General features: G+C 35.7%; 1 long non-coding RNA gene across 1 annotated transcript in view; it reads left to right on the top strand.

The window, feature by feature from the left end:
* Positions 1-4,225, top strand: part of Gm10373 (predicted gene 10373) — a 46,094-nt gene extending 41,869 nt beyond the window's left edge. The window contains exon 3 of the long non-coding RNA NR_046064.1: positions 3,817-4,225. This is a non-coding gene — a long non-coding RNA (predicted gene 10373). The remainder of the gene's footprint in view (positions 1-3,816) is intronic.
* Positions 4,226-13,916: the final 9,691 nt, after the last annotated feature.

The following is a 13,916-nucleotide window of genomic DNA, read 5'->3' as shown; positions in this document are numbered from 1 at the left end:
TCTCATACAAATTGTTTGGTCACTGAACCTTGTGATGTAAATGGCAGTTGCTTTCCTTAGCAAAGAAGAACAAGAAATTTGCAATATGAGGAAAACCCTGTTTTGTTTTTTTTGTTTTTTTAACTAGGAGAAGACCAGAACAAAGCCAACAGGCAAAAAATGTATATGTTGTAGCTAAAGATATGTTAAGAAAATGGGAGCAATAACTACTTCTTAAAAGAGATAGATACATAAATCCCTAAGACTGTTCTTCCATGCAGTTTATTTCAGACTCACTATAAAGCCCTCCCCTGTTTCTTTGCCCTTTGCCAGACACTGTTTGTGATACACTCTCATTCTCTCTCAAATGCCTCCTAAGTCACAGCTCCCCAGCTCTCACTGTGCAAGGACTCCCAGGCCTTCGCTGCTGAACCTCACAGCTTGCCTGACTTCTGTGTCAGAAAGCCTAACTTCTTCTATGCCTCCTTCTCTATCTCCTGTCTCCTGGAAGCTGCTGAGGTCTCTGCCTTTCTTATCACTCTGGCTTTTCTTTCTATAATTCTAAAGGCATCTTCTTGAATTTCTTTATGAATTAGTTTTTGAACTTTTATTGATAAGTCCATAACTCTGAAAAAGGAACTCTGTGTGTCCCCCAAGCGGTATTAGATCTCCACTTTTCACAATTATTCATATCCAAGCGAGGCCCTGGACCTATTGAACAGGAGCGCTATCACAGGGATGGTCATAATCTATGCTGGGACACTGCATACTCACAGAGAACCTAATTCAGGCTGGCATTCATAGTCCAGCTCACTTGAATAAGTGCACAATGTAGGTGTCAGGGGAGGGGGAGAGATGCACTAGTTTATCTCCTGAAAATTTTTGTAAGAATTGTACTTATTTGTACACAGCTGTCAAAATAAGCCTGGGCATATCCTTATTCTTGGCCACTTTTCCAACACTTGATAATGAATCTCTTCCTTTCAGTAAAGGCAGACAGAATACACAGCTCACATACTGGGAAATGTTTATCTGGAAGAAGAAAGAATAACTTTCATCTATTCATGAAAACATTAATTCCATCTATTAGTCAGGTTCCAGTATAAGTGATAAAGTTATTATCAAGAATAAGACTAAGAAGAGACCTGCCTTCATGGAATTGGTATTTCAGTAAGGAAACAATCAAATAAGCAGCCTTATTTCAAGGTGTGATGATCTCTAGTCGAATGAAAACTCTAGGAACAACAGCCAGGGGACACTCTGAGATGGAGGGACTCTTCAGATAGAAGGCTCAGGTAGTTCTCAAGAGATGTAAAAGCTGCAACTCAACAACACCCAAGGGAGAATGCTAAGAACTGAGATGAGAGATGCTGCATTAGAAGGAGTTCATAATTGATTATTAAATATTATTATAGAATTTTAGACAACAAATTGATATGATTGTATTTCCACTTATGAATGACACTAATATGGAGATGAAAGTAGGGAAAACTTTGTAAACAAACAACTTAGAATCAAGATCATGGTTGTCAATATACGTGCAGAAATATGACAGATATGGAAAGAGTAATGACATATTGAAGTTCTGTATAAATAATTTGCTTCTTTAAAAGAAAGTTGTGAAACATAAAGAACATAACAAGAAGGATGTGTCCTGCATAACATTCTTTATTGTTTTTCATTAGAACAATTGTTCTATATTGTTAGAAATACAAATTTATAAAGAACATTTTACTTGTAATAATGATTGCTAATGAAAGGGTCCAGTAGAGCCATCTGGGAAATGTATAAGCAAGAGCCTTTTGATGGGTCTTTGGCATGCTGAACTCATAGCAACTCTAAAGAGGACAATCACTACTCAGCCCTCAACTATTGCCAGATAGGAACTCAGATTTGTACTGCTAGAAAATTAGAAGTCTGTTTTTTTACAAATGTGAAATGTCCTGATTTTAAAGAGTTGGCAATGTATTCAAACTAACTAAACAAAGTAAAATGAACCACTAAGAGAATACAAATGGAGAGGGGCAAAGGAAGAAGGGGGAGATGTCAAATGCTTGTTCACTGGATTCACACTATAAGTTGCCATTCTGCTATCTCTGCCATGGGATCCCCATTACAGTATCTTTTTGTGATAAATCTAGACAATATTATAATACTTGTAGAAAGCATTATTCAAATCCAGAAGATGAAAATATTCCAGAGATCTGAAAAGAAAGAAAAAGAAAAATTATTAATCAGAGCCCTGGAGTCCCTATGGAAAAGAGAGTTAGTTGTGGTAAGGGTGATTTTTAACCTCTTGTAGACTTAACAGTCTGCAAATTCTATACTGTGGGAACCTCAGAAAAGAAGCCAGACCTATCCATTGACTCCAAGGCTGTATCAAAAAATGCCAGATCCAGCAGGCCCTTTGTATTTTAGGCTAAGGGTCCAAACAGCTGTAAATAGTTTATGCCAAGATCCTTACAAGTGTGACAAACACAGAGCATTCTAAGTATCTCAGGAGGCCAGTTAAAGCTAGGAGATCACAGATGACAATCTGAATACTGTGGCCACACCTCCCAGGGCTGATGGCCATGATGTTTTTTTCTGTTCTCTCCTAATCAGAAATGAATCTGGGGTGGGAAGTTACTTATACATGGAGTTTGGTTTAATATTCAGCAAAGGAATTTTGGACCTGCATATTTCCTTAAAAGAAATGATTGCCTAGATGTAGAATTCATACATCTGTCTATCTTTATCATCCTATATGATTTGCTCACACAGTTTTCTTCTAGATTTATCCAACCCACCAAAGATATGTAATGAACTAATAATGAAATAATGAACATACTCACTTGTCAGAAACTACATCTCTACAAATGTGTAAGGGGCCTATGTGGGGGCATCTTAAATCCTGTTTTTATCATTTAAAAAGTTGTAGTATTTTTGTATTGGTTTAAAATTAATTTGGTAAAATTTTGTAATAAATTACTAGCAACAATGTTGAAATAATACCTGGGAAAAGCAAAAGCCATGCAGAGTCTAAGGATAACTCAATCAATGGCATTTTACTCTGTAAGTAGACACTCTTATTTTTGGCTGTTATTTATAATATAAAAAGATTCCATAAAATGTAGGATCAAAGTCCTTAAGACATGAATATCAAAATCTTCAAATTAATTATATGACTTCTAAAATGGCATGACTTCCTATTGATTCTTATTGCCAACATTTCTATTTACTTGACATTTATAACCAAATACTTCTCTTCAAGAAGTACTCCTTAAAGGACAAAGGTGTATAAATAGAAAAATTATGATCTCTCAATTGTATGTAAAACTCACACTAGTTAGAGATTATTGTCAGTCTAGTTTTAATATATTCATCAATCAAATGAGTTTATGTTTATGATGAGAAACTGGATAAACTCAGAATATAAGTAGGAATGAAAAACTTACCTGCATAAGTTAGAGAAATTAGCAAAACACCACCAAGGACAAGAGTTTATACACATTAAATTTTTTATATAATTATATAGACATTTTTCTCATTTTTTTTATTGTTTAGAATCCAAAAGCAAATGATAAGCCTTGGCTGTCATTGCTCTGTGAAATAGCAAGAGATAACCAGCCAGTAATCAATTACTTTTGTGTTGTCAACTAATCTTGATCAGAGGGGAAGTTGAGCAAAACTGGGCCCACTCTATTATTTGCCTTGCCAACTCCATCCTACTCTTCTGTCTTACAAACAATGCTACAGAACTGTTTGGTTGATAATCTCTCAACCCCAGCCCCAGGAGGTAAATGCTTAGTACTAGTCTCTGTAATTATATGAGTCTCATTCTCTCTGGGCCCACAGGTGAGCAGAGGATCCTGGCAAGAAAATAAGACATAAGGAGAATCTCTTTGGGTAAAGTATCTGCCAACTACTTCAAGTTCTGGATTTATGTTAAAAAGAAAACCAGAAGCCAAAAAGAACAAATATTGACTGAGTCAGTGCATGCCAAGTCTTTACTTTTAACACTAATGAAGAACAAATACAGTTTAGAAAGAGGAACATCTATGGAAGCAACCACAATACTTTTGTTAAAATTGATTACTCTGAGACACTCTTCCCTGATGCTTTCATCAATAATCATTTTATTGTTCTCTGTTAAGTGATCTTTACAATTTAATATGATAAAGTAATTAGGCACTCATTTCTTCTTACCAATTGTGGAGCTGGCCATTTTATTTTTCAACATCCTTGTTAATAAATGAAGATAGCCATAGTATATGACTCATAGGACTTTTGTGTGCATAGAAGAAAATCTGAATAGGAAATATACTAACATTGGCTTTTGGATCCTTTACTATGTAATTTTAATGAAAATTTTGCCAAAGCTGTGATCTATATTCAATAGCTAATTCTATTATCTGCATAGCTAATACTAAATTTGGGGAAAGCATAGATAGAGAGAACCTCTTCCATGCCTAATACATATGTATAACTAATTTATTAGCTAAGTTATTTAAACATAAAATGATGTTATCTCAAATACAACTTAAAGCAAAACATAGCAGAAAGACAAGTACTAAGTAAACTTTGTCATCATCATTTTCAATCAACAGATTTTTTTAAATTTTGATTATAAATAGAAAGAGAAAGCAAAGCAAAGTTGGCTTTTTCAACACCAGCCCTATAAAAACAGAAATTATCACCAATGTAACTAGAACAGATTGCATGCTTGCATGCTTGCATGCTTGGGAAATATAAATCAGCACAAAACTGATTTTCTCTCTGCCTCAAATAAGCCATTATGGGAAAATCAAATTTTTATGGTCCAGAGATTCACATTTGGCACTGATTCATACATAGACTTTTAGATACATAACATGCTAATAATTTTAGTATGAACATCTCATTTAGAAACTGTAATTGTGCTCCTTAGTGGTTCAGGTCCTAAGTCCAGTTCCAATTCTCCAGAACATCTTCTTTTAAGTGAAATTAAATTCTGCCTTATTGTATTTAGGCTTCATACTTTTATCAGTATTTAGATAAAAAAAAATACCTAGGTTTTTTTTTTAATCTTAGCTAAAAGATTCTTTTCTTTCTTTCTCTTTCTTTCTTTCTTTCTTTCTTTCTTTCTTTCTTTCTTTCTTTCTTTCTTTCTTAGTTATTTTCTTTATATACATTTCAGATGCTATCCTGAAAGTTTCCTATACCCTCCCTCTGTCCTGCTCCCCTACCCACCCACTCCTGCTTCTTGGCCCTGGCATTCCCCTGTACTGGGGCATATAAAGTTTGCAATACCAAGGGGCCTCTCTTCCCAGTGATGGCCGACTAGGCCATCTTCTGCTACATATGCAGCTAGAGATATGAGCTCTGGGTGTACTGGTTAGTTCATATTGTTGTTCCAAATATAGGGTTGCAGACCCCTTCAGCTCCTTGGGTGCTTTCTCTAGCTTCTCCATTGGGGGCCCTGTGTTCCATCTTATAGATGACTGTGAGCATCCACTTCTGTGTTTGCCAAGGACTGCCATAGCCTCATACGAGACAGCTATAACAGGGTCCCTTCAGCAAAATCTTTCTGGCATATGCAATAGTGTCTGGGTTTGGTGGCTGATTATGGGATGGATCCCCTGGTGGGATAGTCTCTGGATAGTCCATCCTTTAATCTTAGCTCCAAACTTTGTCTCTGTAACTCCTTTCATGGGTATTTTGTTCCCTCTTCTAAGGAGGAATGAAGTATCCACCCATTGGTCTTCCTTCTTGATTTTCTTGTGTTTTGGAAGTTGTATCTTGAGTATTCTAGGTTTCTGGGTTAATATTTACTTATCAGTGAGTGCATCTAATGACTTCTTTTGTGATTGGGTTACCTCACTAAGGATGATATCCTCCAGATACATCCATTTGTCCAAGAATTTCATAAATCCATTGTTTTTAATAGCTGAGTAGTACTCCATTGTGTAAATGTACCACATTTTCTGTATCCATTCTTCTGTTGAGGGACATCTGGGTTCTCTCCAGCTTCTGGCTATTATAAATAAGGCTACTATGAGAATAGTGGAGCATGTGTTCTTATTACCAGTTGGAACTTCTTCTGGGTATATGCCCAGGAGAGGTATTGCTGGATCTTCTGGTAGTATTATATCCAATTTTCTGTGTGATCCCCATCAAAATTTCAACTCAATTCTTCACTGAGATAGAAAGGGCAATTTGAAAATTCATCTGGAAAAATTAAAAACCTAGGATAGCAAAAACTATTCTCAACAATAAAAGAACCTCTGGTGGAATCACCATGCCTGACATTAAGCTGTACTACAGAGCAATTGTGATTAAAACAAACAAACAAACTGCATGGTACTGGTACAGTGACAGACAGGTAGATCAATGGAATAGAATTGAAGATCCAGAAATGAACCCACACACCTATGGTCACTTGATCTTTGACAAGGGAGCTAAAACCATCCAGTGGAAAAAAGACACCATTTTCAACAAATGGTGCTGGCACAACTGGCAGTTATCATGTAGAAGAATGTGAATTGATCCATTCTTATCTCCTTGTACAAAGCTCAAGTCTAAATGGATCAAAGACCTCAACATAAGACCAGAGACACTGAAACTTATAGAGGAGAAAGTAGGGAAAAGCCTCAAAGATATGGGCACAGGGGAAAAATTCCTAAACAGAACAGCAATGGCTTGTGCTGTAAGATCAAAAGTCGGCAAATGGGACCTCATAAAATTGCAAAGCTTCTGTAAGGCAAATGACACTGTCAATAAGACAAAAAGGCCACCAACAGATTGGGAAAGGATTTTTACCAATCCTAAATCTGATAGGAGACTAATATCCAATATATGTAAAGAACTCAAGAAGCTGGACTCCAGAAATTCAAATAACCCCATTTAAAAGTGGGGTTCAGAGCTAAAGAATTCTCAACTGAGGAATACCGAATGGCTGAGAAGCACCTGAAAAAAAAAAGTTCAACATCCTTAATCATCAGGGAAATGCAAATCAAAACAGCCTTGAGATTCCACCTCAGAATGCCTAAGATAAAAAATTCAGGTGACAGCAGATGCTGGCGAGGATGTGGAGAAAGAGGAACACTTCTCCAATGCTGGTGGGATTGCAAGCTTGTACAACCACTCTGGAAGGCTTAAAGATTCTTTATAGGACTGTGTTTGTGAAATTCAGTTCTCTTTAACTATAATAGGAAAAAGAAAGCATGGACAATATGATTGTAAATATAGATTATATCTCCTCATAAAAGTGCTGCTAAAAGTACTGTTCAGGGGAATAACCTCTTTAAGCATGAACAGTAATTTTTAGCAATTTTATACCATCTAGATTACCAAATCATACTTGCATTTTGAAAACTTTGCATTTCTTACATATAGTATGTTAACCTGGTTTTTCTATTCAAAAGAATGTGCAAATTTGAAGTAAGTCTGATTTGCCTTCTCTCTTGTAACAATTTAGGTCTTAATTGCCCATGTATTGAAGGGTTCCTAAGGAAAATGGTGGACCTAGAAAGAAGTCTTCATGATCATTAAGAATGCTCTCTGAAAGAGATTATAGAACTATAATCACTTACTATACTTCTTTCTCTTCCTAGCCATACAATTTTTACAGCTTAATTATTAGGCTGAGGTGAGAGACTCAGAAGACAACTTTATAGAATTGCTTCTTTCCTTCCACCTTTACATGGGTCCCTGCGGGGATAGAATTATGTGGCAGACACCTTTCTCTGAAGAGCCAAGTCGCTAATCCTCCTGTCCATGCAAGTAAGCAGCTTGGCTCCATCATGTGTTTTCTGCCATCGCACTCCACTGAAGAATAAAGAGATTTGTTCTCTCTAACCACAAACTAGGCCTTATAAAACTGTACACCAAAAATGAATCTATTCCACATATAAATTTGCTAGTATTTAACATACTGACAGAAGTTGACTAACATACCTTACCCACTAAGATTTGGGTATGTTTGAGATCACGTCAGTCATTCGGGGGCTATTATGGCATATGTGAGTCAACTTTCCTCATAAATAATAAAACAGGACTCATAGCCCCAACATTGAAATCTAGTGCCCTTGTCCCATCAAAGTTTATTTATGACTATAGACTCCTCCAATTTCCTAGGTATCCCTGAGACAGTGGAGGCATGGCAAAGTCTTCAGAATCCAGTCATCTCCCTTCTCCCAGTCCTGTCCCCATTCACTACCTTGCCTCCGTGAGCTTTCTTTATGCACTTAACCTTCTCTTCATTTCCCAAAGTGCTATTTTTAAAAAAGACCATTGGGTTATTAACCAACATTTTGTTAAACGAAACATTTGGAGAATATGCCCAATACAGAATGGGAAAAATAGAAAACTAATCATTAGAAGATTAGTTTTAACTGAGCTAACTCATTTTTTAGTGTCTTATTTTCTTTCTACATTCCTCATCTGCTTGCCCTAGGATTTCAAATCCTAAATTTATGGCCAATCAATTGAAAATTCTTATTAATATGTTATGCATAAATTATGTATACGAGGTGGGCGGTGCTCCCCCCCCCCTCCAGCGGAGCTGTCTTCACCCCTCTCCCCTCGGATATGGCTGAACTGAAGCTCACAGAGGGGAGATTCTGCAGGATCTGCGCATCTGAGCAGTGAAATCTTCAAGTCATCTAACTGTATATTTACTTTATTGTAAATAATGGTGAACTGTGGTCAATAAATAGTTTCCTTTAAAAAATTATGTATACAAAACTTAAGGCCATTTTGTCTGGTCTTATTGTATCTTGTTTTGTCATGTTTTATTGTTGTCTATTGGAGGCCTGCTTCCTTTTTTCCATTTATTTATTTATTTATTCATTCATTCATTCATTCATTTTTGCATCCAGATTGATGCCCCACCACCCCAGTCCCCATCACACAATACCTCCCCCATTTCCTCCTCTTCTTCTCCTCAGTGAGGTGCCCCCCATATTTCCTCTGGTGTATCAAGTTTCTGTCAGGCAGGGCACATGATCTCCCACTGAGTCTGGGCAATCCAGTAAGGGGAATGGATTCCATAGACAAGCAAGAGCTTTAGGGAGACAGGTCCTGTCTGGCTACAGGAGGTGGCCTCTTCAGGTTCCATGTTTCTACTGTTAGGCATCTCTGCTAAGGTCAATATCATTGACTCTTGGGAGCCTCCCCATCTCCCAGGTCTCTTGTACTAGAAATGCCCGCCCCAGCCCCCAGCAGATGCAGATTTCCATTCATTCTTCTGGCCCTCTGGCCCTCTCTCCTGTCTTTTCCCACACCTGATACTGACCCCCCCTTCCCTTCCCCAACCCCTCTTCTACTCAGTTTCCTTCCACCATCTGCCTCCTATGACTGTTTCCCTCCCCCCCCCCCCACTATCTATGTGAGATTAAAGCATTCTTGCTTGGGCCTCCCTTCTTGCTTAGCTTCTTTGGGTGTGTGGAATATATCTCTTTTCTAAAGAGAAAATGGAGGGGGAGTAAGTCTCCGGCAGAAGGAATATGGAAAAAATTGATATATTCATTAGGATGCTTACCTAAATAGCAGAAAACAAAGTAAGATGAAGCCTTGCACTTAGAGTCCATCTTTTCAGATGCCTGAAATGCTACTCAGTTGCCTCCTCATGTTATTCCATGCCACCTTGGTCACTTCACTTGTCTTATATGTGTCCATTATGATCCTGGCTGTAAACAAGCAGCACTATGGATCAATCTTATAACTATCTGGTTTCTCTGACTATTATTAATAATACCATTTGCTTTCACATCATTTTATATAATCTAGACCTAAATAAGATTCTGACCAAAAACTAATGAACAAAGCCACTAAGTAATTGCAGAAATTATTTTAAAAACTGATAAAAAGTAATTGGAATAAATGTCTGTGTGTGTATTCATCTCTCTCCCCTTCACTGATTTCATAGCTTTAGTATAACTTACCTTGTGCCATTGTGTACTTACTGACTATATATTTGATGTTATTTGTAATTCGCTCAATGTGTTTTGAATTCTCATTCATAGTAGTCTTTGAATGACCACCACAGTTTGGACAAATATTATTCCTTCTATTCTATACCTAAAAAGAATGTATGAGTCTGTCAAATATGCAATATTAGTTCTTAGTAGTGCCAGCATTGTTGATCCTTATTTTTTTTTCATATTCTCAAACTATTTGGGGCAGAGGATGTTTGTTATCTTTATATAGTTGAAGAAAATCATCAAGATTTTGTGGCATAAGAACAAAAACTTTGGAATGTTATGTTCCCATCATGTTACACTGTCCAAATTCCTAAGAGGTATTGGGAAACTTTTTAAAAATTTTTCTCAATCTTTGAAACTTCAGTGAAATAACACATCATCAGAGTATTGAATGCATTAAGAAAGAAAAGCTTTCAAAGGGATTATAAAGATTATTTACCTTTATTTTATAAAATAAAAGATAGCATATACTGTAATAAGTCAAAATCATTGTGTATAGACTTAATTGTATATAATTTTATCAATTTGCAATCCAAATAATCTTAGTCATAATATAATGTTTCTAGCTAATAATAATTAAGGTATATTTTTTTGTTTCTTTGTTTGTTTATTGTTTTGAGAGAAGTTCTCACTGTGTTGTTCTGGTTGATCTGAAACTGGTCTAGTGAAGTAGACCTGGTTGGCTTTGAACTCACAGAAAGGAACCTGCCTCTGTCTCCTGTGTACTAAGATAAAGACATATGCTATGATGCCTCTCTTGATCTCATTTTTTTTAACAGAGATAAGTAAATTCTATAAAGATTACAGAAGCATTATTATGCAAATAAATGTTTAGGAGAAATTTTTGATATTCATTTCTATATCTCTAAATATGTTGCTTTTTAAAAAAGTTATCTACTGCTACCTTCCTGTTGTACTTAAGCAAATCAACATTCTTTGTCTTACCATCTCTTCAGATATACACTTGTTTCTCACCTCTACCCTTTCTGCTTTCATATATATATAAATGACACCATTTCAGTTATTCATTGGTCATTGTTCATATCAGTATAACTTTGTAGAGGCTCTTTTAAGGCATGTCATCTTTTATGGTCAATCTTAATTTTCAACTTGACTGATTTATATCACCTAGAAGATAGATTTTATAGTATGTCTATTAGGACACTGAGGTGATAAAATACATCATGAGTGTACTGAACTCGATAAAAGAAAGAAAGTGAACAAACACCAGTATTCACCTCTCACTCTTAACGAATATGGACACAGTGTGATCATGCTCTTCCTACCTGAGCTAGAAGGGATGTCACTGCCTTACATCCCGCACTGTGATGAACTATACTCTAAAATATGTCTAAAATAGATTTTGACACATATGTTGTTATAGCTATGAAAAAAGTAACTAATAATGAAAATTGGCACTGAGAGTAGATATTAAAGAAGCACTCTTGCTTTCTATAGCATTCTAAATCATTCTACATTATAGAAGAATGTGGAAGAGCTTGGCACCACAGTCTAATAGACTCTTAGAAAAGTTGATATTGTAGAAAACTTAAACTCCAATAAGTCTATATTTTTAAAAGGACATAATAAAGTTATTATAATTATAAGCTATCTTCACAGAGCGGCAAGATCTAATACTGTACTAACTTATTCCCCAGCTATAAGACACTTTGTTATTTGTGGTTTCTTTTAGATACATGGTTGGCTTCTTCCTCCTCCTCTTCCATCCTTTCTCTCTTCTTTCTCATTCTTCTTTATCTCTCCACTGTCCAATCACAGGCTCTAGCCTTTATTGATGAATTAGAATGAGGAGAAGGTTCACATGAGATCACCTGAATACCTGATCAACTGCTCCTCATGGACAACCCCTCTTGAGGAAGCAGAATTAACATCAGAATACAAACAGCATCAGGGCAAACCACAACATTTCATCCTTTTTGTCCATTAAAAAGGCTTTTTTCCTCAGATATGCAATGAAAATAGTTACAACAGTTATATAAACTATAAGGTATGATACTCACTAATAATGAATTTTGTCAATTTAGATATATTATTCTAACATCTATCCTACCATAAAGAGTCTACAATTCTACATCTAAATTATGATTTGATTTTAACTTGTATTACTATCTGGAAAACATACTTTCAAATCTAGGTCATCTGCCTTAGTGCTAAACAACTTAAGTTTGATTATGAGACTATAACTAGTCTTCAACCCTGTCAGAAATCTGAAAACAAATTAAATAAATTATCTAAGCATTCGAGAAGCACAAAAACATAGCTTTCAAAATGTAACAAATTTGTAGAGACAGCTGACTATCTGGACAGTCCCCCAATTCTGTCCTAGAACCATCTGACAGACCTTATGTGAAGCAGGAATTATAAAAGACTACCTTACTCTGTTTGGCAGAGCTAAGCTGTTGACTATCCCGCATCTCGTGTCTGTCTGTCTGTCTTTCTTTCTTTCTTTCTTTCTTTCTTTCTTTCTTTCTTTCTTTCTTTCTTTCTTTTTGACAGTATTTTCTTTGTCTGTAGATGAATTAAGGCAATTTTTTCCCAGTGGCAACCTTGCCTCAACTGGAGCAACTCTATATGGAGGTTATGAAGTTCAATATCTTCTTTGAACCATGAAGGAAGTACTATCAGGAACAGATAGGTCTCTTAGTCAAAATATAGTAAAAATGAAATGATTATGAATGCCATAATTTGTGGATTTCTTATGTTTTTGAAGGCTGTCTATATAAAGTATATATGAACTGTTAAGCCTTGACTTCTCTTAGCTATTCTATTTTAATAATATTGAAACACCTTATTATAATAAAATCAGAATCTAATATAACCATGAGTTTACTATCTGGCCCTTAACTTGTGTTACTTAGTCATCTTAAGCAGTTTGTATTAGCAGCTATAGAGAGACTGGGTCAAAGTCTTGTATTCACAAATGACTTGCATAGGCACAATGCCCATCTGAGAGGAACAATATTAATTTCAAATTTTGTATCAATATACAAAGATTTATACCAATGAAAACCTTAAACTTGTGTCAATATATGAATTCTGTACCAATGTAAGAAATTATAACTTCAATTTGTATCAAATATAAAGATTTCTACCAATGAAAGATTGTGGCTATACAATTCTTTATTTAACAATAAAATTAGTACTCTCCCATATATCTAATTTCTTATAATATTATTCTATTGTCATTTTCCTTCAATCCACTTCCTTTTATCTAGGAAAGAAAGACTAGAGAAGAGAAAATGAAAGGCAGAAATCCCCAAGTCTAAGTTCTCTATTTAGTTTCCTTCCTGTTTAAAATTATGACACTTTCTACTTTATTTCTTAAAATGACAACCTATTTAAAATTATAAAATAACTATAACCAGACACTCAAGCTCAAGGAATTGGGATGATGACCTTCTTGTTGAATTGGGGTGATGAATTATTATATTTTTAAGGAGTTTGGAAAGGGGTAGGAAAATTTAAAATAAATTGGTTAGACTTAAGAAAGCTAACTTTAGCATTTATTATCTAGTCTCTGTATGCTTGGAAGGCTCAGGGCTGGACTGAAGCTCTTCTGGATCTTTCTGAAAGGCTGGATGAATGAGTCCATTGGGATTCAGCAGCTATTTCTGTTCTGGAAACAAGTCTCCAGAAACAGTATCAGGAGGCAGGGAACTAGAACACAGGTCCTTTCAGTGTCATCGTGGATGAATCTTGTCAGAATTGTACATTCTGTAATACATGAATCTTGCCACCAAAATTTTAATAATGTGAAGATATTCGTATGGATTGTGCAAGGTACATTGATCAGTTAAGGATGAACTTTTGTTTCTTGTTTAAGCAGGTAAACGATAATTATCATTTTATGAGTTAATCTGATCAATAACGAATTGTAATAGGTTCATGTCATGTGAAGGATGGCATGATGAATCTTAAGGATTTGATAACCAAAAAGATTTATTGTCTAATTTTAGGTGAAGTTTGGGCTAG

Source organism: Mus musculus, chromosome 15 (genome assembly GCF_000001635.26).
Source record: "Mus musculus strain C57BL/6J chromosome 15, GRCm38.p6 C57BL/6J".
Classification (NCBI taxonomy): Eukaryota; Metazoa; Chordata; class Mammalia; order Rodentia; family Muridae; genus Mus; species Mus musculus.
This window is presented reverse-complemented; position numbering and strand designations above follow the sequence as displayed.